The following is a 26,220-nucleotide window of genomic DNA, read 5'->3' as shown; positions in this document are numbered from 1 at the left end:
TAGGTGGTCAGGCTATCTTACCGAAAACGACAACCTCAGTTGATTTTTAACTAATGTGAATGAGGACCTTAGGCCATGGCCCACTATCAGTATTTGGTCAGTATTCGGTCAGTATTTTTTCTCAGGAGTCGGAGACAAAACCAGGTGAGGAACAATCAGAGAAAAGGTATAATAAAAACAAGTCACCAATTCTGCATTTATCACCCACTCCTGGTTTTGGCTCCCAATCCTGAGAAAAAATACTGACCGAATACTGACCAAATACTGATAGTGGGGCCGTGGCCTTAGGGTTTTACTTTGTAATTTTGAACTGTCCCTGAAACTTTCATTTATATCTATATACGAGATGTTGCAATGCCGCTTTAGGGGTGTTCCAGAATTCAGAGAACTGGTAGATCTGCAGCAGAAAAAAACAGTTTTTAATCAAAACTGCAGGACCCAGTAAAGTAAGTGATACATTGCTGGTATCAGGGTCTCTGCCCTGGCATCATGCTGCTCTCAGAGTAACAAAAACCTAGTAACAGAAATAGCGAAAGAGACAAAGACTCCCTGCCACTTTCTTTAATGATTCCTGACGTTTCTGCTGTTGTAGATGGATTATAGCTAACAACAGGAAGTGAACAGAAAGTCAGACGAAAGGTTAAAAAAACAGTGAAAAGTGATTTTTTGGGGGGATAAAACAACCTGGGGGACAATACTGTTTTTTTTCACCATGCAAAAGAGTGAACAGCATCCAATCCAGGGTGATGAATTCCAACGGTATAATTTTATTCCACCATAAAGCAACAATGTTTCAACCTATTGTAGGTCTTTATCAACCTATTGTAGGTTGATTTTCATTGTTTAAATCCCACGCTTGCGCAGGGTGTATTGGCCAGCCGCAGCTCCCCGCGTGTGCGCAGTGAAGCTGTATGTAGTTCCACAGCTTTACTGACTGTGCGTACAGGTTCCCTTTAACTCTTAGGCTGAGTTCACACGATGCGTTTTTCATGCGTTTCCGCGGCGTTTTTGCAGTTGCGTAAACGCCGCGGAAACGCATGAAAAACGCATGGTAGAAGGGCAGCAATGTTCCCCAATTGAAATCCGCATGTGCTGTGCCCATGATGCGGATTTTTCCGCAGCGTAAACGCTGCGGTCAAAAATCCGCAGCATGTCAATTAATTTTGCGGAAACGCTGCTCTTTTGCCGCCATTGCCTTGCATTAGACCGCATGGAATCCGCATCACTGTATATGTTGATGCGCTTTTCATGCGGTCTAATGTGCGGATGGTACCCGGGTGTGGAGGAGAGGACTCTCATCCAGACCCAGGTACCATTAAATAAAAAAGAATAAAATAAAAAATATATATATACTCACCTTCTGACGGCCCGCGCTGCGTCCTGCTGGCTTCCCGGGCACTTCGCGGTTGAATGAAGAAGGATCTTCGCTGACGTCAGAGTCATGTGACGGGTCACGTGACGCTGACGTCGGAAGGTCCTAAAGTCTTCACTGCCGGCAGCCGGGACCGAGCGAAGCAGGACACCGGGGGCCATCAGAGGGTAAAGTATATATTTATTTTTTATTTTTTGACATTCACACACTATATAAATCCATGCCGGCTGCATGGATTTATATAGTGTGAAGTTGACAAGCACTTTCCAAGTGATGCTAAAATCGCTTGGGAAGCGCTTGTCAACCCGCATGCGGAAATGAAAGTGAAGACCGCTTCATTTCCGCATGTCCCTGGCAGGAAACCGCATGTACAATCCGCATGCATTTTTTCCTGCCAGAGAGATGCAGAAACGCTCAGGAAAAAATCCTGAGCATTTCTGCATCGTGTGCACATACCCTTAGAACCACACTCATCGCCAAATGCCCTGTTGTGCATTCACAGGAAAGTCAGCCAACGAGCCGTAACATATCAGTTGTGACCTTTCTTTCCATTTAACTGCCGCTGTGACTTGCAAATCTAGGAAAAATAACAGATTTAATAACGATCATATAAAAGGAGAGACCACCTCCAGGACCCGAACAGGAGAATAGGAGGAGACTGGCTCCGTGCCATCTCTTAAACCAACGGGAAGGGGCTGTACTAGCCAGATAGACTTGCTATTGGTCAAACAGGGGAACATATTAAAACCTCCCTGACTATAGGGGTGGGAAGGAAGGCACCGACAATATCCCAGAACACGGCAATGCGGTAGGGCACTGCAGTCAGAGGCACTTTCTTTATATAGTGCAATGCCTACAAGACTGCAGAGACCCCCCCATGTAATGCACCAAGGCGCTTTCCTTTCCACCACCAGGCTTGGACTGGGCCACAGGAGAACAGGAGAATCCTCCGGTGGCCCCTGTGCAAGAGTGGGCCGCCACCCTCTTATATGAGCAGTACTTAGCTCAATATTCTTAAATCACTATATACAGACGAAGACAGCATCTTATTCATTTAACAATCTACCCAGTTCATTGTTATATAAATTTGTGATTGAGGATAATGTCACATTTCCAGTGGGACCCTGGAGTTGGTTACTGGTAAGTCTTTAGCAGTCCGACGCTGCCCATCACTACTGTATAATAATAAAATAGGGAACAGACACAACTTGATGGGGGAAGGTCGGTCACAGCTTTAATATTTGTTTTAACAATCAGAAAGGCACCTAACTCTTAGAACCAAGCTTATCGCCAAAATGCCCTGTTATACATTCACAGGAAAGTCAGCCAACGAGCCATAACCTATCAATTGTGACCTTTCTTTCCATTTAACTTGATACTTGATGATTGCATTTAAACACACTGGCTGATGACCGGATCATGCAGCTGTACATGAAAACCCATTGTGAAGAATATTGGAGATATAATCCCATGTTAATCATTGTATCCTATTTGTGGTGCAATGTCAGTGACTGAGTGGGCCACCTCTTCTCACTCCTGGTACCTTCCTGAACCCGTGTGAACAGGGGGTGTCTGTGTACAACTGTACCAATCTGTACCAATCTGACCTTAGGTGTCCCCGAGGGGGTGCGGAACGTCACGTTGGTGCAAAGTGCGGATCCGTATCACGTGATCCATCTGACGTAATATTGATGTCAGGCGGGTGGCGAGGTGGGGATTCTTCACATGTGGTGGTAGCACGATGCGATCGAGATAATAGCGTGTATGAGTGTAGAACGCATACTCACATACACTAAAGACTGGCAGTAGTAGCTTTTGCTGCTGGAGTCTTAAGATCAGCTCAGCACTAGACAGTCCGAGTGCAAATACTGTAAGGTGTGTGGGTGCTTCAGGTTGCAGTTCTGTGTCAGTGACCATAGAGTGCAAGGATGGGCAGTGGCACCAGGGACAGAACCAAGGAAGTGGCCAATGCTACGGATTGTGGGGAGGAGGTGGAAGACGATGTCACTCTAGGAGAGAAGGAGTCCAGTCCAGGCTCCCCAAGGAGACAGTCGCTGGCGGATGGTCCCACAGTGAGCCATCCACCACCTGCCCATCCTCCCAGCCAGGCAAGCTCAGATGACCTCATGCAATCATGCAAGCTGCCCTGGCAAGTCTCAAGGCTTGGGACAAGGCCACCTACGATACCCTCATGGCGGAACGTCAGCGGGAGCGCGAGCACCAGCAACAAATACTTCAGCTCCTACTCCAGCAGCAGACCCCAGCCAGTCGCTTGTCCCCTGAGATCCGGGTCCCGAAGCTACGGGCGAAGGACTTCCCTCTGCTGGACAAAGGAGGGGACTTGGACACTTTCTTACTGGCATTTGAAAAAACCTGCCATCAGTACCATCTGCCTGAGGACCAATGGGTCCGTTTCTTAACCCCTCGCCTCAGGGATAAAGGTCTGGAAATCTTTGGGTACCTGCCCAGTGAGACCACCCTGAGCTATGAGGACATAAAGCAGGCTCTGGTCCGGCAGTACAACTTGACCCCTGAGACGTTCCAGAATTCCAGAAGAAGTTCCGGAGTATCAGAGGGGGCCTGGAGACAGTTGGGTCGATCACTGAGAGCAGTTGACCAATGGACCACAGGAATGGAGCTCACCACCTTCCAGCAGCTGAAGGAGCTCATCGCGACTGAGCAGTTTCTGTGGAACTGCCTGGAGGACCTCCAACAGTACCTCCTTGACCGGAAGCCAAAGGGGGCCTCTGCAACAGCGAAACTTGCCGATGAGTACTCCAACAACAGGACTCCAGAGGCCAAGAAACTTGCCGGCTGGAGAGGGAGTAAGACAAACGCGTTGCCTGCTGTCCCTGCCCCCAAGTCCAAGGGGGCACCTTCCCATGCTTTCCTCTCCATGCCGGTAGGGCAACCCTGACTGTGTCACCTTTGCAGACAGCTGGGCCACTTCAAAGCCATGAGTCCCCATTGCCAGAAGGGTCCGTCCCCATCCCAGAAACCGTCCACTGTTTTGTGTGTGAGTGGGGGTGGTGGGAGGTCCCTTGACAACCTTCAGACCATCACCATAGGCCATGCCAGGGCCATGGAACTAAAAGATATCGGCGCTGAGATGACTCTTGTGCGACTTGAGCTGGTGTCGCCCCAGGATTTAATACCTGGGAAAACTTTCGCCGTCTCTGGGATTGGAGGCGTTGAGTCGGCGCTGTCCGTCGCCAAGGTGTATTTGGACTGGGGCGCCAGGAGGGGAGTGCGGGAGGTGGGGGTAAGTCCGAATATTCCTGCGAGTGTTTAGCTTGGGAGAGACTTGGGGAGGCTAGTGTCCCACTATGTGGCCACTGTACTCCCAAGGCCTGACCCTTAAGACAACGTCATGTCCACCCCTGTTGATGTCAATGTAATTAACATGCCTACTGATGGGGATGCGGGGGTGGGTTATGTACTGAGTCTCTCTCCCCTCAGGGGGGAGGAGATCAATCAAGTCAGCTATGATAAGGTCTTAGAGTGTGGCCAGCTGGCATGCTGAAACAGTTTGTCCTGTGAGGTTGTCACAGAGGGGACAGACAGGGGGCAGACAGCTGCGGAGGGGGAGCATACCATGGAGGGCGGGGCAGTCCCAGGAAAGGTAGAGCTCCCAGGTAAGGCCGCATGGCAGAGTTCCTCCACAACCAGGATGTCAGAGGGCCCGGGTAGTCCGTTTAGACCGGTGATTTGGTCAGAAGCAGAGGAGATGCGGGCGCTACCAGCGGTCGCAGCAGCCGTGGCCGCTGTCACGTGCAGTGGTGGTACCCGAGCCCCAGTGTCCCCTCGGGAGTCCGACGGCTTCTCCCCTTCCAACCAAGTGGCTGCCGAGTCAGACGGAGGCCAGGAGACAGGTCCCGGGGAACTGACAGAAGATGTGGCAGTCTCGTCTATTCTGGCCACGTCCAGTCAGGGGTTTGAGGTGGCGTTGGAGACTGAAGAGAGCCTGAAAGCTCTTAAGGAGCAGGTGGCACGGCCTCCCTCGGACTCAGACCTTGAGTAGGTGGTCTGGGACCAAGGATGGCTGTACCGGGTAACGGTCCAGCAAGGTTCACCGGAGGTGTGGCCCAGGGACCGACAGTTAGTGGTACCCTATCCGTTCAGGGCAGAGTTTTTGCGGATGGAGCACAAGATTCCGATGGCCGGACATCTAGGGATCACTAAGACCAAGGCCAGGCTAGCACAGCATTTCTACTGGCCAAAGATGGGGGCTGAGGCGACTGCCTACTGCCTGTCGTGTGACACCTGTCAGAGGCTGGGGAAGGCAGGGCGGGGCCCCAAAGCCCCACTGGTAACACTGCCCATCATTGAAGAGCCTTTCAGGAAGGTGGCTGTGGACTTGATTGGCCTGATGGCCTTTCCCAGCAGCTTCGGGAAACGCTTGATACTGACAGTGGTAGACTATGCCACTCGGTACCAGGAAGCGGTAGCCTTGTCATCCATTCGGGATGACAAGGTGACCACTGCCTTACTGGAGATTTTCTCCCAAGTGGGTTTTCCCCAGGAAATGCTCACCGACCGGGGGCCCAGTTTATGTCGCAGCTGATGGAGTCCCTCTGTATCCAAATACAGGTGCAACATCTGGTGACCAGCCCGTACCACCCACAGACCAACGACCTGTGCAAACGGTTCAATGGCACCCTGAACCAGATGCTTAAGATGTTGGTCGACTCACACGGGTGCGACTTGGAGCTCCCACACCTGCTATTTGCCTACCGGGAGGTTCCACAGGCCTCAACGGGGTTCTCCCCCTTTTGAGCTCCTGTACGGCTGACGTGCATGTGGCCCCCTGGCTCTGGTGAAGGAGGTCTGGGAATGGAACTTGGCCACCCCTGGAGTGTTGGTCAACGAATATGTCATGCGCTTCCGTCACAAAATGCAGGCCTTGGCGCAGCTGGTGCACGATACTATGACGCGAGCCCAGGCCGATCAGAAGCGATGGTATGGCCAGAATGCTTGTGAGAGGACCTACCAGGTGGGTCAAAAGTTGTGGGTACTGGTCCGCGTACCCCAGGACAAACTTCAGGCGGCCTGGGAAGGCCCATACCTCGTGCACCAGCAGCTCAACGCCGTAACGTACCTGGTCACCCTTGACCACGCCCGGGGAAGGTGGAAGGCCTTCCATGTAAACATGATGAAGACCCATCATGAGCGGGAGGCCTGCGCCCTCCCCGTATACAACCTGCCAGAGGAGGGAGAGGTAGAGACCCGACCAGACATGCTCGCCTAGGCTAGGGTGGGTGGGACCAGCTGGTGGAGGTTTGCCACCAGCTGTTGTCAGACCAATGGTCCCATCTGTGGGCAACCCTACACCCCTTCCGGGATTTGTTCAGCAACAAGCCCAGAAAGACAGACTCGGCTGTCCATCAGGTGGACACCGGGGATCACCCTCTAATGCGGCATTCAGCGTATCGGGTCTCCCTAGAGGTACAGCAGCAAATGCACCAGGAGACTGAAGAGATGCAGAAGCTCGGGGTCATCCAACCATCCAGCAGCGCTTGGGCCTCACCTGTCCCAAAGAAGGACCGGACAACTCGGTTCTGCGTGGACTACAGGAGGCTCAATGCTGTCATGGTCACCGATGCGTACCCAATGCCGCGCATCAGTGACCTGCTCGATCAGTTGGCCGGGGCCAAGTACCTCACCATCATGGATCTGAGCCGGGGATAATGGCAGATTCCCCTGACCCCCGAGGCCCGGGAGCGCTCTTCCTTTATCACCCCATTCGGACTGTACGAGTCCACTGTGATGCCGTTCGGCATGAAGAATGCCCCTGCCACTTTTCAGCGGATGGTCAACATGCTGCTCTAGGGACTCGTAAGGTACGCGGCCGTGTACCTGGATGACATTGCCATCTTCAGCCCCACCAGGGTGGATCACCTGGAGCATCTGGTGCAGGTGCTCTGGTGGATGCAACAGGCAGGCTTGACCATTAAGCCAGAAAAGTGTCAGCTGGGTATGAGTGGGACACCGGGTAGGTGGGGGAGCTCTAAAGCCAGAGCCCGGGAAGGTGGATACCATTGCATCCTGGCCCATCCCCAGGACCAAGAAACAGGTGATGTCCTTCCTGGGCACCGCCGGATACTATAGGAGGTTCGTCCCTCACTATAGTAGCCTGGTGAAGCCCCTGACGGTCCACAGCCCTCCGCAGTCAATTGGACAAACAACTCTGAGATGGCCTTCCAGGCACTGAAGACCTCCCTTTCTAGCTCCCTGGTACTACAGGCAACCGACTTTACACGGCCGTTTGTAGTGCAGATCGACGCCAGTGACTTTGGCATCGGTGCTGTGCTCAGCCAGGTTGACACTACGAGCCATGAACACCAATTTGTACCTGAGCCGGAAGCTCCTGCCGAGGGAGGTGGCCTACTCCACAATGGAGAAGAAATGTCTGGCAATTGTGTGGGCCCTGCAGCATCTGCAGCCATACTTGTAGGGACACCAATTCACTGTGGAAACAGACCATAACCCCCTCAGCTGATTACACGCATCCAGAGCGAATGGAAGGTTTCTACACTGGAGCCTCGCGCTCCAGCAGTACCACTTCGCCATTCGCCACAAGAAGGGCCGCGACCATGGTAATGCCGACGGTTTATCCCGACAAGGGGAAGTTGCGGACGGGCGCGCGGGGGAACACCGGGAGGGGCTGCCCTCTAGCGCCCTCTAAAGGGGGGAGGTGTGAAGAATATTAGAGATATAATCACATGTCAATCATTGTATCCTACTTGGCAGGGGATTATAAAAATTTACAGCATATAGTTGTAACTGGACACTTCTGCAACCTAGGAGGAGGGAGGGGGCAAGAGACAGTGAGTGACAAAAATCTCACCTAGCAGCTCCAAGCCAAGGAGTTACACCCCCACCAGCTAGCTGGTGGGCTACAGCAGGAAGACCCCCTGTGTATCCAAGCCATGCGGCCTTTCCTTTGTGTCAGACAATTATAATTCAATATCGAGTTATGGAAATACTGTATGTCCTAGTTATTCATAAAATAGATTTTCCAGATCCCAAGAAAATGGGGAATGTCAGCTTGGCTCCCAGCCCAGTCTAGCACGTAGGAATGGGGAGATACCCGGCACAGCCTTTCAGAAACTCCTAGGGCCACTGTATTTGGTCTCCATGCGTAGCAGGGGCCTGGCTGGATCCGATGACACCAGAACCGGCTCCCTAGGAGCGTCCATTAAGGAATTATAACCCATTTTAGTTTCTAGAGTTATAGCTGATGGAGGCCAGGGTGGAGATTTAGGTCCAGCCCAGGGAGCAGGAGGGGGATGACCCAGTGGGGTTAAATGCTCCTGCCGCTGTGGCCTAGTGCTTTTTCTCCGGGAAGTTGCGACAACACATCTTGTGAGGGAAGTCAGCCCACAGAGGGACCCACAAACCTCCCATGTGGCAGCCCCTCCCCCGCAAGCCAGGCCTTCCATCTGACTGGTAACTGACTCTTAATATCTGCATACTTTTGTACCACTACTATTGTGTTTGCCTGTCTGACCATTATGTATGTATAACCCTTATGTACAGTACAGACCAAAAGTTTGGACACGCCTTCTCATATAAAGATTTTCCTGTGTTTTCATGACTATGAAAATTGTACATTCACACTGAAGGCATCAAAACTATGAATTAACACATGTGGAATTATATACTTAAAAAAAAAGTGTGAAACAACTGAAAATAAGTCTTATATTCTAGGTTCTTCAAAGTAGCCACCTTTTGCTTTGATGACTGCTTTGCACACTCTTGGCATTCTCTTGATGAGCTTCAAGAGGTAGTCACCGGAAATGGTCTTCCAACAATCTTGAAGGAGTTCCCAGAGATGCTTAGCACTTGTTGGCCCTTTTGCCTTCACTCTGCGGTCCAGCTCTCCCCAAACCATCTTGATTGGGTTCAGGTCTGGTGACTGTGGAAGCCAGGTCATCTGGCATAGCACCCCATCACTCTCCATCTTGGTCAAATAGCCCTTACACAGCCTGGAGGTGTGTTTGGGGTCATTGTCCTGTTGAAAAATAAATGATGGTCCAACTAAACGCAAACCGGATAGAATAGCATGCCGCTGCAAGATGCTGTGGTAGCCATGCTGGTTCAGTATGCCTTCAATTTTGAATAAATCCCCAACAGTGTCACCAGCAAAGCACCCCACACCATCACACCTCCTCCTCCATGCTTCACGGTGGGAACCAGACATGTAGAGTCCATCCGTTCACCTTTTCTGCGTCGCACAAAGACACGGTGGTTGGAACCAAAGATCTCAAATTTGGACTCATCAGAACAAAGCACAGATTTCCACTGGTCTAATGTCCATTCCTTGTGTTCTTTAGCCCAAACAAGTCCCTTCTGCTTGTTGCCTGTCCTTAGCAGTGGTTTCCTAGCAGCTATTTTACCATGAAGGCCTGCTGCACAAAGTCTCCTCTTAACAGTTGTTGAAGAGATGTGTCTGCTGCTAGAACTCTGTGTGGCATTGACCTGGTCTCTAATCTGAGCTGCTGTTAACCTACGATTTCTGAGCCTGGTGACTCGGATAAACTTATCCTCAGAAGCAGAGGTGACTCTTGGTCTTCCTTTCCTGGGGCGGTCCTCATGTGAGCCAGTATGTTTGTAGCGCTTGATGGTTTTTGCAACTGCACTTGGGGACACTTTCAAAGTTTGCCCAATTTTTCGGACTGACTGACCTTCATTTCTTAAAGTAATGATGGGCACTCGTTTTTCTTTACTTAGCTGCTTTTTTCTTGCCATAATACAAATTCTAACAGTCTATTCAGTAGGACTATCAGCTGTGCATCCACCAGACTTCTGCACAACACAACTGATGGTCCCAACCCCATTTAAAAGGCAAGAAATCCCACTTATTAAACCTGACAGGGCACACCTGTGAAGTGAAAACCATTTCCGGTGACTACCTCTTGAAGCTCATCAAGAGAATGCCAAGAGTGTGCAAAGCAGTCATCAAAGCAAAAGGTGGCTACTTTGAAGAACCTAGAATATAAGACATATTTTCAGTTGTTTCACACTTTTTTGTTAAGTATATAATTCCACATGTGTTAACTCATAGTTTTGATGCCTTCAGTGTGAATGTACAATTTTCATAGTCATGAAAACACAGGAAAATCTTTATATGAGAAGGTGTGTCCAAACTTTTGGTCTGTACTGTATATAGTGTATTGTCTAGTGTGCCCTTAAGGCGATTAAATATATAATTTAACCTTGGGCTGCTCTTTTCTCTCAATCCACGAATCCACATGTCCGTTGTTCTGCTTAATCCTCACGCTACCGAGGCTGGTTTCTGGCCCGATATAATCCCCCAGTCTGCAAGCGGGAATTATATATAATAGGAACTGGTAGAAGCTCTACCAGGCTGACAGGGTTCTGTTTCACTGGAGTCAGTGAGAGAGGCCTCTCAGCCTTTCAGGGGTGTGAGCAAGTGTGGTGCAACGTCAGTGACTGAGTGGGCCACCTCTTCTCACTCCTGGTACCTTCCTGTACCCGTGTGAACAGGGGGTGTCTGTGTAGAACTGTACCAATCTGACCTTACGTGTCCCCGAGGGGGTGCGGAACATTACGTTGGTGCAAAGTGTGGATCCGTATCACGTGATCCGTCTGACATAATAGTGACGTCAGGCGGGTGGCGAGGTGGGGATCCTTCACACCCATATTTATTATAATTGCTAGACCAGAAATAACAAGCACTTTTCACCTATTGTGTCCACCCTATTTCTTTGTAGATTGTAAGCTTGCGTGCAGGGACCTCACTCCTAATGTAACTGTTTAAACTGTCTTACCTTATATGGAATTTATTGTCTGTATATGTCACCACTTATTGTAAAGTGCTGTGGAATATGTTGGCACTGTATAAATAAAAATTATTATTATTATAACTGCCATGGAGGATCATGTGTACACCTACACAGGTATAGGTCATCTCCCGGCTGATAGCAGCAGAACTACCCAGACCGGCGGCGCCGCTGACCTACATGCGGCTACCGTCGGGAGATCAGCGGCTAGGACCGCTGATCTCCTGACGGTAAGTGTGAAGGGAGGACCGGGGAGCGGCGCCACCGGTCAGGATGCTTCTGCTGCGAGCAGGCGGTCATCTCCCAGCTGCTCGCAGCAGAAGTTCCCGCACAAGCAGCGCCGCTCAGGGATACTTCTGCTGCGAGCAGCCGGTTATCTCCCGCAGCACTGCTCCCCGGTCCTCACTAATACAATTCGCTGATTGGTCGCGGCCATCTGAAACACACTGCTTCTTTGTGTAGCATAATGGGAAAGTCTAAACAAATCAGCCAAGATACCAGGAAGAGAATTGTGGACTTGCAAAAGTCTGGCTCATCCTTGGGTACAATTTCAAGATACCTGAAAGTTCCTCGTTCACCTGTACAAACAATTATACGCAAGTACAAACAAGATGGCAATGTCCAGCCATCATATTGCTAAGAAAGGCGGCGGGTTCTGTGTCCCAGAAATGAACGTGCTTTGGTCCGACATGTGCATATCAACCCAAGGACAAAAGCAAAAGACATTGTGAAGATGATGGAGGAAGCTGGTAAGATTGTGTCAATAACCACTGTGAAATGAGTACTGTATCAACATGGGCTGAAAGGCCACTCTGCCAGGAAGAAGCCGTTACTCCAAAAGAAACATAAAAAAAGCCAGATTAATGTTTGCAAATGTACACAAGAACAAAATCCTTAATTTTTGGAGACATGTCCTGTGGTCTGATGAAACTAAAATTGAACTTTTTGGGCATAATGACCATTGTTACGTTTGGAGGAAAAAGGGAGAAGCTTGAAAACCTAAGAACACCATCCCAACTGTGAAACACGGGGATGGCAGGATCATGTTGTGGGGTTGTTTTGCTGCAGGAGGGCCTGGTGCACTTCACAAAATAGATGGCATCATGAGAAAAGAAGATTATGTGGCAATACTGAAGCAACATCTCAAAACATCAGCCAGGAAGTTAAAGCTTGGGCGGAAATGGGTCTTCAACATGGACAATGACCTGAAGCATACTGCCAAAATGATAACAAAGTGACTTATGGATAGTAAAGTCAATGTTTTGGAGAGGTCATCACAAAGCCCTGATCTCAATCCTACTGAAAATGTATGGGCAAAGCTGAAAAGGCAGGTGCGAGCAAGGCAACCTACAAATCTGGATCTGTTACACCAGCTTTGTCAGGAGGAATGGGCCCAAATTCAGACCAATTATTGTGAGAAGCTTGTGGAAAGATATCCCAAACGTTTGACCCAAGTCATTCAGTTTTAGGGCAATGGTACCAAATACTAATGAAATGTATGTAAACTTTTGACTTTGCAGTAAGTAATAAAAATGCCTTAAAACATTCTCTCTCTCTCATTATTCTGGCATTTGTCAAATATTAAAAATTATGGTAATTATGGTAATTATAATTGACCTAAAACGGGAAAGGTTTATTCTGATTTTATGTCAGATATTGAGAAAAACATGCAGATGTGTCTTTTTATATAGTGTATGTAAACTTCTGGTTTCAACTGTATGTAAGATTTTACAGATTGGAACACCCATCATCCAAAAACTACTTTTCACTTTTGTTTAAAGCAGTTATCTCAAATTTGGAAGTCCCCCATCTATAAATTTCTTGTTCGCTGGGGGTTCGACCAGCCATGAATGGGTTGGATGTCATCTTTTACGATCAAGCATGTTTGTTTCAAAGATTACTTTTTTTCACAGCACCCTTTAGAGGGCTCATGCACGTAGACATAAATTGGCCATACACTTGGGGCTTTAATCTAATACATGGAATCCCAGTTGGTAAAACTCTAAACCACTATGACCTGGATGTAACATGTCCTCCCACTGGTCAGTGCTCATCGCTCAGCATTGGATCTTTGCTTGTAAATGACACATCACATACAGTTTGTAAGACAGAGATGAGAAATCTATAGTCAATTTATCAATAGAGATTTATTGGTTGTTTCCAAACAGAGAATTTAGAAAGTGAGGAATTATGGTTCATTAGAAGGAACTGATCTTACATAGTGACATGTAGAGGTAAGGTACAATTAATGTGACACCAGAAGAGCAAGAACAAAAAAATTCTATATGAAAAGAACTTGGCGTTGAAGCAACCTTTGGGTTAAAGGGAAATAACTTTCTTCTCCTCTTCCCTGAACATGCTGGGATGTTAATCACGTTGTCATAAGACTAGTCCAAGGCAGGTCCCTTGCTGCTTCTCCCCACCCCACTCCCCGAGACTGACAGATCTCTCCATATACACAACCATAGGGAGAGACCGGTCAGTCTATAAGAGGGTGGAAAGAAGCCATGAGGGCCTTACCTTGCACAAGTCATCCAATACTTGTATTCAACCTCACATATGACAAGTAAGAAAACAGAGTACCTGGCAGATTTTCAAAAATGTTATTTAAAAATGTTGTGGCCATTACATAACCAGTCTTCAGATATTGTCAAACAACCGTCATATACATATATTGCAGCATGAAGGGGTTCGGTGAAGGTGACAGTGAAGGTGTGTAAGTGTCTGATGGGGTCACACATCTCATAAAAGGACAGCTGACCGGCCTCATAATCCAGAAATATCCTGACTCTATTACTGGAGATCTTCTCAGGTAACTCAATCTCTTCACTGTCTTCACTGTCTTCACTTCTCTTCACTGTCATGTATCACTGAATACTGATTATCATATCTTCACAAACTCCAGGACTTGTTATTATATCCAATGTAGGACTGACGCTCCCTCCTGTCTATACTGGGATAACACATCCAATCTCCTGATCTACTGCTCTCCACCACATCCCAGTAATGTGGTCCTGAGGTAAATCCCCTCCTGCTCATCACCTGATTATACTGGAATCTCTCTGCTGTTTCTGGACGTTTCTCCTTTGTTTCTGTCCAGGTTGCAGTTTTCAGGTCGTCTGATATAAGGAGATTATTAGCAGCTGTGTTTACATCCAGTAATATGTTTGCAGGACCCTCCATATAGATCCCGCTCCTTATACCTGATATTACATCACATAATGTGTGTAATGTGTGTGAGATCACAGCCACATCCAGGTCATCTCCATCATGGGGTTGTTTATCATGTCCCCCTGTGTCCTCATCACCTCCCTCCTCCTCAGGATCACACAAGTCACCGGTGTCTGGTTCCTGTAAGACAGTCAGTGGATCCGTCATGTTACACAGCTCCTCAATGTGTCTCATCTTCCTGGACAGCTCGTCCTTCTTTATCTCCAGCTGATGGATCAGAGCAGACAGTGACAGTGACTCTTCCTTTTCCTGCCTGGAGATCTCACTCAGGACCTTCTTCTCCAGGTCGTCCACCCGTCTCCTGATGTCTGTACACAGGGCAGTGACTCTCTTGGCTTCTCTAGCTACTTTTTACTGAAATTTTCTCCAACGCTCCTCATGACTCCGAACTCTTTCCTCAGTCTCTTTGCTCTGTGTGGTCATCTTCTGAAGAACATTTCTTAGTTTCTTCTTCTTGTTCTCTGAGACCTCATTTAGCATCTCCACTCGATGTCCCCGATGTTCTCCGGCCAAACTGCAGGACACACAGATACAGATGGCATCCTGAGTACAATAGTATTTTAAAAGTTCCTTATGGACAGAACATTTCCTTTTCTCCAGAGAAGTGCTGGGATCAGATAAGACGTGTTCTGGTGATTTGCTGTGAGACCTCAGGTGTTTATCACACAGAGAAGCCTCACATTGTAGACAGGATCTAACAGCAGGTACAGGAGAGTCCACACAGTAAGTGCAGCAGATCCCGGTGATCTTCTCCAGGCGAGACTCAGTATGCCGGAAATTCTCAATTATTTTACGCAGAGCTATGTTTCTCATCAGTGCCGGCTGCTCCTTAAACTTTTCTCTGCAATCAGGACACGAATAAACTCCAGACTCGTCCTGTGTATCCAGCACACGATCAATACAGACCCGGCAGAAGTTGTGTCCACATCTCAGATTTACAGGATCTGTATAAGTGCTCAGACAGATGGAGCAGAGCAGCTCGTCTCTCAGATCAGCAGACGCCATGGCTGAGGAAGAGAGAAACAAAAATACAGTACAATGCTCACGCACCTAGAAACTAAAGGGTGGTTCTAACTGTTTATTTAATAGAAGGTGTTGGTATCTTGAGTAGATATGAAGCTGGAACAGGTTTAAAAACCCGGATATGATCTTATGTTATGGTATGTTAACTATTGCAATGAAATCAGGGTGTGAGACATCTTTGGGGTATGTTCACATTTTTAAAGCTGATAATCTGCGAATGCACATTCTTAAATGTCACTTAAAAAGGTACGTTCACAAAGGCCAATAATCTGGAATGCACGTTTATAAACATGTGACTGGAATTAAAAAACAACAAGACTCAGAGCACCAAAGAGTTGGATGGTTTGAAGTGTAGGGACTGTGGTGGCCAGAAAAGAAACAGGGTGCTCATGTGATGAAGTTGTCCAAATGTCGACATAACTTTAGTGGTAAGGATGAACTGAGCAGCAAAACCATAGCGCCGAGTGCAATGGCCGTGCGGTTTTATAGGTGAAACAGAATTTTCCCCGAATAATCAAAGTAAAAGTTTTATATTTAAAGTTGGTCTATGATTGAGGATAACATGGAAACCAGAGGCCTGATTGTGTGTTGTGGTGTTGGTAGGACAGGTAAGCAGCAAAGTGAGTTGTAATTTCTCTTTTTAGGGAGCAGACAGACGGACGTATTTCTCATGCGAGGATCACTTGGCAATCCTCGGACTAATCTTAGGCTCTCCTGACCTGAGTGTGATAGATTAGATTGATGTATTTCTGTGCAGATGTCAGGCTCAGGTCTAAGCCTATGTAAGCTCAATGGGTCCACCAACATCTGAAACACATATCCTAAGGGTGTGTCCAGAAGGAGCATTTTTGAAGGAGGACAAAACTAACAAGGTTTTCAAGCAGACACCATGTGAAGACCCGGGGTCTTCCATGGGCGTAATGCTACTCAGATAACACAGGGTGAGGGTAAAACAGTACAACAGAGTGGCAATACTTTATTGAACCAAAAAGCGGACAATAAACACACAGAACAGTCCCAGCAACTACCCAAGATGGTACAACATTACACACTCTCACCCTTCCTTCTCCGCCTGCCTGGGATAGAACAGCTGCGACTTTGGAGACTTACAGGGCCGACTACCTCAACCAGTGGCCCCCCGCTTCTGGTGGGCACTCACAGAGAAAAGGTAGCGGAAAGCACAGGAAGCTAGCAGTCCATTGAGGTACAAAGCCAGGAGACCCGAGGGTCCCAACCTGGCCTTTCCGAGTGTTTTCATGGGGCCAGGCGACCGGTGGGCCCCTCCTGGCAACTCCAAATGTCTCCATGGGTTCTAGGCAACCGGTGGGTCCCTCATAGCAACCCCAAAACAACATATCCATGGGGCCAGGTGACTTCTTCGTCCTCTCCTGGACTCCACAAAAGTATCCATGGTCTCTCTGATGGTTAAATGGAGCAGATCCAAATCTTTCCAGTCAGGGTCGGTACCCTTAGACTAGAATCATGTAGAATACAAATCCGTGTCTCTTTGGATGCCATGCAATCCATCTACTTTCCTGAAGGATGTTTTTCATTCTCTTTCTAAAGTCTTTCTGAATCTCTGTTCCAAGACTTCTCTGCTACAGAAAAAACATGTCCCTTCTTAAATACACATCCACAGGTTAAGAATTAGGGATGATATAATTCCACAGGGATTGAGTATCCACAGCTCATCCCCCAAGATTGACTGGCAAACACCCTACAATGGTATTTAACATATCTAGCAAGCATTCATTGTTCTAGCTAATCTATTTACATAGTTTGTATCACAGGGGCTCTTGTAAATACACATCATTGTTTCAGAATCAAAGAGCCGATAACATTCAGGTTATCATACATAAAGGTATGCTGCTCTTGCCATCAGAAAGTATGTCTGGCATAATTAAGATTTTATGCTGTATAGTCACACACCACTTTAGAGAACACACCTTTACTCTATGATTTCCTGAAGCTCTTTTTTCCCCCTTGCGTTGTTTTGGAGGAGGTTTTGAAGAACATTTGAAGCTTTAATTTTTTCTTGAAGTTATTGTTTGCAGAGCTTTCATTTGACAGTGATTACTTTGGAGAGTGTAAGACACGGGGTCTTCCGTTGGCATAATACTACTCAAGATAACACAGGGTGATGGTTAAAGGTCACCTGTCAGCAGGATTGTGCTTAGTAAACCAGATACATTGTCAGGTGGGCGCCATTACACTGAGTAAAATTACACCTTTGTTGATAAAATCCGTCCAGTGGTTCTTTTATAATCTTTATTTTCATTTCTGCCATAATGACATGCTCGTGCTTTGGGGCGGGCCTTTGGGGAGGGGCTGTAACTGGTGCTCTGCTTATGCATTCATCTCTGCCTTCTGACAGGTCACTGTGCTTTCAGTTATGTGCCTACTATTTAAAATCCTCCTGTGTAATTTCTGTGCCAAACATGAAATTTACATGTACCAAAATGGCCCCCGCATGCGCAGTAGCATCTTTCGGTTGCCGAGAGATGCTACTGTGCATGCGTGGGTGCCATTTTGCTAGAGGAAAAGGAATTTGCAAATTCTTTTTCCTCCAGCAAAATGGCGCCCGCGCGTGCTCAGTAGCATCTCTCGGCAACCGAAAGATGCAAAAGGATGGTCCCAATCTGGCGTTTTAGAACATATCCATGGGACCAGGTGACCAGAGGGTCACAATCCTGGTTTCCCCATATGTCTCCATAGGGTCAGTGATGGTCAATGGAGCAGGTCTGTATCCTTCCAGACATGGCTGTGTTCTCTTAGGCTGGCATCCTGTAGAATCCAAATCTGTGTCCCTCTGGATGGAGCCATGCTACCAAGCTGCTGTCCTGAAGAGTCTCTCTGATTCTGCTTGCAGCATGATAGAAATCCCTTTTTATATTTATATCTGTGGCTCAGGTCATCATTCACAGGTCAAGGTGGAAGGTGCCGGGCTCATGTCTCATTATTTGAGCATTTAATCAATTTGCATAACTTATATTCCTCTGCTCTGCGAGTCAACAAGCCACAGGGTCCACACAATGGATAATCAACATATTTATTATTATCATTTATTCCATGGCGCTTTACATGTGAAAAAGGGGTATACATACAAGACCAATTACAATAATCTTAAAGAAAATGTGATGGCGACTGGTACAGGAGGAGCAAGGACCCTGCCCGCAAGGGCTTACAGTCTACAAGGAATGGGTGAGGATACAGTAGGTGAGGGCAGAGCTGGTCGTGCAGCGGTATGGTGGAGCGAGGGTTACTGCAGGTTGTAATCTTTTCGGAAAAGGTGGGTCTTCAGGTTCCTTCTGAAGGTTTCCTCGGTAGGCGAGAGCCTGATATGTTGGGGTAGAGAGTTCCAGAGTAGGGGGGATGCACGGGAGAAATCTTGTATATGATTGTGGGAAGAGGAGATATTTAGATATTTAGCAAACATTCATTGCTCACAGACCAAGAGAAATCATTCACTGGTCCGGGTGAAGGTGCAGGGCTCATGTCTCATTGTTTGAGCATTTAATCAATTTGCATAACTTATACTTCTCTGCTTTGTGAGTCAACAAGCCACAGGGTCCACACAAGGGATAATCAACCTATTTAGCAAACATTCATTTTTCACAGACCGAGAAGTCAACATTCAGACTTATGATAAAAGTCCATGTTTATTGTTCCACCCGAAGAAAGAAAAACACATAAATTCAAAAGTCAACATAAACATAATATTATTATTATTTATTATTATAGCGCCATTTATTCCATGGCGCTTTACATATGAAAAAGGGGTATAGATAGCAAAAACAATTACAATAATCTTGAACAAAATGTGACTAGGGTGGGAAATGCAGCAACTACTGGTAAATGTCCCCATCCTGGTATGTATGGCACTCTCCATCCCCCAATCCTGGTACATATGGCACCCCCCATCCCCCAATCCTAGTACGTATGGGACCCCTCACCCCCCAATCTTGGTACTTATGGCACCCCTCATCCCCTAATCCTGGTATGTGTGGCCCCCTCATCCCCCAATGCTGGTATATGTGCCCCCCTCATCCCCCAATCCTGGTATGTATGGCACCCCTCATGTCCAAATCCTGGTATGTGTGGACCCCTCATCCCCCAATCCTGGTATATGTTGCCCCCTCATCCCCCAAGCCTGATATGTATGGCACCCCTCATCTCCTAATCCTGGTATGTGTGGCCCCCTCATCCTCCAATCCTGGCATGTATGGCCCCACTCATCCTCCAATCCTGGTATGTGTGGCCTCCTCATCCCCTAATTCTGGTATGTGTGGCCTCCTCATCCCCCAATCCTGGTATGTGTGGTCCCCTCATCACCCAATCCTGGTATGTATAGCACCCCTCATCCCCCAATCCTGGTATGTGTGGCCTCCTCAACCCCCAATCCTGGTATGTGTGGCCCCCTCATCACCCAATCCTGGTATGTATGGCACCCCTCATCCCTCATTCCTGGTATGTGTGGCCTCCTCATCCCCCAATCCTGGTATGTGTAGCCTCCTCATCACCCAATCCTGGTATGTATGGCACCCCTCATCCCCCAATCCGGGTATGTGTGGCCTCCTCATCTCCCAATTCTGGTATGTGTGGCCTCCTCATCCCCCAATCCTGGTATGTGTGACCCCCTCATCCCCCAATCCTGGTATGTATGGCACGCCTCATCCCCCAATGCTGGTATGTATGGCACCCCTCATCCCCCAATTCTGGTATGCGTGGCCTCCTCATCCCCTATCCTAGTATGTATGTCTTCCTCATCCCCCAATCCTGGTATGCATGTCCCGCTCATCCCCCAAACCTGGTATATGTGGCCTCCTCATCCCCCAATAGGCCCCTGGGCCCCCCGGCTCACGGGCCCCATAGCAGTGGCGTGGCCTGCCACCAATGGCAGTACGCCACTGGAGCTGGGCCACAGTAGTGAGTACGACATGTTCCCATTAGAAAGGAGAGGGTCTGCTATACAGTTATAGGGTATGCAGTGAGTCCAACAGCTGCCAAAATTTAGGAAAAACTCCACTAACAATTTAAAGACACATAGAGCTGGGCCACAGTAACAAGTACGACATGTTTCCATTAAAAAGGAGTGTGTCTCCCATACTGTTTGTCTATGGAGTGAATGCAACGGCTGCCAAAAATATGGAGGATCTCGAATGTCCCTTCCAAGAGACGGAGAGGTCAGAGGGCCTCCTGAAAAAAATGCCCCCATTATTAGGAAGTGGGTCTCCCATACTGTTTTCCTATGCAGTGAGTGCAACAGCTGCCAAAAATTTGGAGGCACTCCAATGCCCCTTGCAAGAGACGTATAGGTCAGAGGGCCTCCTGAAAACAATATTCCCATTATTAGGAAGTGTGTCTCCCATACTGTTTGCCTATGCCAATGTCCCTTGCAAGAGACGTAGATATGGTGAAATGGTAGATATGGTGATGATATGGTGGTGGAGAAGGAGGAGGACAAGAGCCAATAGACAAAATCAGGAAGCGTATACCCATGTCTGGGTATGAAGACAGAGGTGTGTGGGAAAAGAGTTAGACCTCTCAAAAAAAAAGACACTGTATTTGAGTTTATGATACGCTGCTATCATTCGTTGGTGTTGAGAAGTCTGGCCCAATCCATCCCTTGTTCATTTTTATAAGTGTCAGCCTGTCAGCATTTTCAGTTGACAGGTGGATGCGCCTATCGGTTATAATTCCACCAGCGGCACTAAAAACCCACTCTGACAAAACGCTAGCGGCAGGGCAGGCCAGGAGTTCCAAGGTGTAGAGAGATAGTTCATGCCATGTGTCCAACTTGGATACCCAATAATTCTAAGGCACAGAGGAATCACGGAGGACGTTGGTACATTCGGCAAGGTTCTCCTTCAGCATCTTCCGAAACTTGTCTCTCCTTGTGAGAGTACCCCGCGCATCAGGGCCTGAGAAAACTGTCCCAGAACTTTGACAGTGTTCACTTGCCTCTACTGGTCTGGATTTGTGTCTCTCTCGCCTCTACTCCTTGGTTGTCCAACGAACTGTGACCTCTGCCACCAGCGTTTTCAGATGGAATTTTTTTTAATAATTCCGCAACAAGGGCCCCATTTTATTAGGCCTGTCCGGCATGGGAATAGGAGACAGAAAGTTCCCCTTGTAGCGTGGGTCTAGAAGTGTCACCAGTAATGACTGTCACCCAAAATTTGGACAACACGAGGGTCACAAGAAAGGCAGCGTAACATAAACTCAGCCATGTGTGCCAGAATGCTAACAGGTAAGACTTCCGTGTCCTCACCAAGAGGACGACTGACCATGCTCTCTTCCTCCTCCTCCCTGTCCTCAGGCCATCTACGCTGAACAGATGGTATGACAGTTGTGCAGGTAGTGCATCTATAGCGCAGGAAACTAGCTCCTGTTCTTCCTCCTCCTCATTGTTACCCAATCCACGTTGGGATAAGATGAGGCTGGGCTGTGTGGAATCACCCTGTATGGTTCTTTGCTCCATATCATCGTGCTCCGCCTGCAATGCATCCTCTTTAATTGCGAGCAGAGAGCATTTCAGAAGACAGAGAAGCAGGATGGTGACGCTAATTATGCCATCATCACCGCTCACCATCTTGGTGGAGTCCTCAAAGTTTCTTGGGATGGTACAAATGTCTGGCATCCATGTCCACTCCTGAGGTCTTATATGAGGAGTCTGACCTTAATACCGATGACCTTGTTGATGTTGGTAGTCAACAACTGCGCTGTTCTGCTCACAAATCCTTCCCAACATCTGCAACGTAGAGTTCCAATGCGTGGGGACATCGCACACCAGTCGGTGAGCTGGAAGCTGCAAACGATGCTGAAGCATGGCAAGGGCGGCGGAAGCTGTAGCTGACTTTCTAAAATGGGCACACAGGCGGCGTACTTTGACAAGTAGATCTGTCAGATCCGGGTAGGTTTTGAGAAACCGCTGAACCACGAGGTTAAGCACATGGGTCAGGCATGGTACGTGTGTGAGCTCGCCTCGCTTCAGAGCCGCCACCAGGTTCCGGCCATTGTCATACACGACCATGCCTGGCTGGGTCAGCGGTGTCAACCACAGATCTGTCTGCTCTTTCAGCTGTCCACAACTCTTCAGCATTGTGCGGTTTGTCACCTAAGCATATTAGCTTCAGCACAGCCTGTTGCCACTTGGCCGAGCAAGTGCTGCAGTGCTACCAACTTGTGACTGATGTGGTCATTTCGGAGATAGAGACTCAAGAAGAGGAGGTGCAGGAGCTGTAGAATGTGGGGGCAACCCAGATTGACCCAGGGCCCGTAATCCTCGGCGTCTGGAGGACTTGTTCCGTCCCAAGGTCCAACTGCTTCCCGGCTTCCACTATATTAACCCAGTGTGCCATCAGCGAGATGTACCGTCCCTGCCCGCAAGCACTTGTCCATGTGTCTGTGGTTAGGTGGACTTTCCCAGTAACTGCGTTGTTGAGGGCACGGCTAATGTGTCACGGGTGTGTTGCCACGAAGATCGTCACGAGTACACAGCCTGACTTCTCGCAGCTGACTTGTTGGTGCTTTGTGTTTTTTCGGCAGTGAAGGAGTTAATTCTCTCTCTCTCTGGGCTAGCTGAGGTCCAGCCTCGCCCAGCTGCAATCAATGCTTCTTTAGTGAGACTCCTTCATATTCCTGCAGGTCTGTTTGGGAGGTGTCGGTGAAAGCTTTTCATTCAGACTTACAGAGCGGATCGTGGTGTTTGGAGTTGCTGAGATAAGTGTATTTGGAAGTGTTTTTTCCCTTTCCTCGCTTTATCATTTATCTCCTTTCCCTTTGGTGTTCCCTCTGTTGTAGTTGTGTAGAAGTTGTATGCAAGGTGGTTTTGGTTTTTCCCTTGTACTGTCTCGTTCGTCTAAATACTGTGTGTGGGCATATTATTTCTGGTTCCCAATTGTTGTGATCGGGGTCCTTCTCAGGACTAGATTACTGAGGTGCAGGGATCCTCAGGAGGTAGGGGTTACGCTGGCGGCCTGGACCTCTGTACCTTTAACAGTACCTCCAGGTTGAGGGATTAGTCAGGGCCCCAGCTTAGGGTCAGCTTAGGCCCCCTACCTCCAGTATTCTGTGACAGTGTGACATTTTCACCGACCAACTTAGTTTTTCTCCAGCTACCATGGATCCAGTAGCCGGTCTAGCTCGGCAGTTGCAGAGTTTGTCCATGGGGCTGGCGGACGTTAGGTCCAAGGTTTTGCATCCTCTGGAGCAAGCCGGACCAGAACCTAAAGTAGCTCTCCCTGACAGGTTCACTGGGGGGCGGGACAAGTTTTTTGTTTTCCGGGAGGCATGCAAATTGTACTTTCGGCTGCGGCCTCGGTTATCGGGCAGCGAAGAACAAAGGGTGGGAATTGTCATCTCGCTCCTACAAGGGGACCCACAATCTTGGGCGTTCTCTCTTCCCCCAAGCTCCCCGGTTCTCCAGTCAGTGGATAGGTTTTTCGCTGCTCTGGGACTCGTATATGATGACCCAGATCGGATCTCCCTTGCTGAGTCTAAGTTACGTAGGATTCAGCAGGGAGATCGTCCGGCGGAGGAATTCTGTTCGGAGTTCCGTAGGTGGGCCACGGACACCCAGTGGAATGACCCGGCTCTTAGGAGCCAGTTTTGTCATGGTTTATCCGACAAATTACAGGATGTGTTGGCACAGTATGACTCTCCCGCGTCACTGGAAGCCGCTATGGCCCTTGCCATTCGCGTTGACAGACGGCTTCGGGAGAGGTGCGGGATAACTCTACCCCCTGTAATGTCTCCACCTCCTACAAGGTCCCCTCATATGGTGGTTCCCCTGGTCAGTCCGGAGGAGCCTATGCAATTAGGAGGGACATCATTTCGGGGAAGGGGACCGGTGGAGCGCCATAAGACAGAAAGGTGTTTCCTCTGCGGGAAAAAGGGACATTTTATTGGGGGGTGTCCATCCCGTCCCTTGCAGAGTAAAGAGTCGTCGAAAAAACTGTTGATCCCAGGTTGTGTGGTGGACGGCAATCTGGGAGTAGGTATTTCGTCCCTAGGTTCGTCTCAGTTTCTCGTACCGGCGGAGGTGGTGGTGGGTGCGAGAACTGAGAGGATATCTGTTCTTCTGGATAGTGGGGCCGGGGCTAATCTGGTTGATGCTCGGTTTGCCCGGGTTCAAGGTATGCGATTGAGTGAGTTGGCTAAACCCATCCCCATATTCTCGATCGATGCCAGGCCTCTCGGTCAGGGAAGTTTTTTGCAAGCTGTGCATGGCGTAAAACTTCAAGTGGGGGCAATACATAAAGAACTGTTGTCTTGCTACGTGTTGGAGGGTCTTCCCACTCCTATAGTGTTGGGCCTTCCTTGGTTAGCTAAGCATAACCCGGTTATTAATTGGCAAACCAGAGAGATAAGCCAATGGAGTAAATTCTGTAATAAAAACTGCATGAACACGGTCATCGGTGCGGTTACTCCTTGGGTCTTACCTCCATTTCTGGCGGACTTTGAGGATGTATTCTCGGAGAATGGGTGTCAGGAACTACCTCCTCATCGCGAGTATGACTGTTCTGTAAAACTGCTCCCTGAGGCCAAGTTACCTAAAGCTAGGTTGTATAACCTTTCTGGTCCTGAGAGGCAGGCCATGAAGGATTATATTTCTGAAAGTCTGGCTAAGGGGCATATTAGACCTTCATCTTCACCGGTGGCCGCGGGGTTCTTCTTTGTTAAGAAGAAAGATGGAGGCCTACGCCCTTGCCTGGATTTCCGTGAACTTAATCGGATTACGGTCCGAGATCCGTATCCGCTCCCACTTATTCCCGATCTCTTTAATCAGATCGTGGGCGCCAAATGGTTCTCTAAGTTGGATCTCAGGGGGGCGTACAATCTGATTAGGATGAAGGAGGGGGATGAGTGGAAGACGGCTTTTAACACTCCGGAGGGGCATTATGAGAACCTTGTCATGCCATTCGGTCGGACTAATGCCCCGGCGGTGTTTCAACACTTTGTTAATGATATTTTTCGCCACCTGGTGGGACAGTTTGTTGTCATATATCTGGATGATATCTTAATTTACTCGCCGGATCTGGTGTCTCATCAGGAGCACGTTAGACAGGTGTTACAGATCTTGCGGGATAATAAACTGTATGCCAAGTGGGAAAAGTGTGTGTTCGCCGTACAGGAACTCCAGTTTTTAGGCTTCCTGGTTTCAGCGTCCGGTTTTCGTATGGACCCTGGGAAAGTGCGGGCAGTTCTTGAGTGGGATCGGCCGGAGAATCTTAAGGCACTACAACGTTTCCTGGGGTTTGCTAACTATTACCGGAAGTTCATTCGTAATTTCTCGTCCATGGTTAAGCCTCTCACAGACATGACTAAAAAGGGGACGGATTTTTCTAGGTGGTCTGACAAGGCTTGTCAAGCATTCTCCTCCTTGAAAAAATGTTTTGCCTCGGCACCCATACTCATTCAACCTGATGCGTCTCAGCCATTCTTTGTAGAGGTAGACGCTTCCGAGGTAGGGGTGGGAGCAGTATTGTCACAGGGTTCGTCCCCTGGTAAGTGGCATCCGTGCGCCTTTTTCTCTAAAAAATTGTCGTCCGCTGAGAGGAATTACGATGTCGGCAATAGGGAACTCTTGGCCATTAAGTTAGCTTTTGAGGAGTGGCGCCATTTTTTGGAGGGGGCAGTTCATCCGGTCACCGTCATCACCGATCACAAGAACCTGCTATATCTGGAGTCCGCTAAACGTCTGAATCCCAGACAAGCTAGGTGGTCATTGTTTTTTACCAGGTTTAATTTCGTCGTTACATATCGTCCTGGGTCTAAAAATGTAAA

The 26,220-nt window shown here is 48.4% G+C and overlaps 1 long non-coding RNA gene and 1 pseudogene across 1 annotated transcript in view; one reads left to right on the top strand and one right to left on the bottom strand.

Moving 5' to 3' along the window:
- The window catches only part of LOC141164675 (uncharacterized), a 441,679-nt gene that overhangs the window by 21,505 nt on the left and 393,954 nt on the right, over window positions 1-26,220 (top strand). The window lies entirely within an intron of this gene.
- LOC141164214 (E3 ubiquitin/ISG15 ligase TRIM25-like) lies at window positions 13,374-15,475 on the bottom strand (annotated as a pseudogene).

This window comes from Phyllobates terribilis, unplaced genomic scaffold (assembly GCF_046119375.1).
Source record: "Phyllobates terribilis strain yellow unplaced genomic scaffold, ASM4611937v1 Scaffold_10__3_contigs__length_209671492, whole genome shotgun sequence".
Taxonomy (NCBI): Eukaryota; Metazoa; Chordata; class Amphibia; order Anura; family Dendrobatidae; genus Phyllobates; species Phyllobates terribilis.
This window is presented reverse-complemented; position numbering and strand designations above follow the sequence as displayed.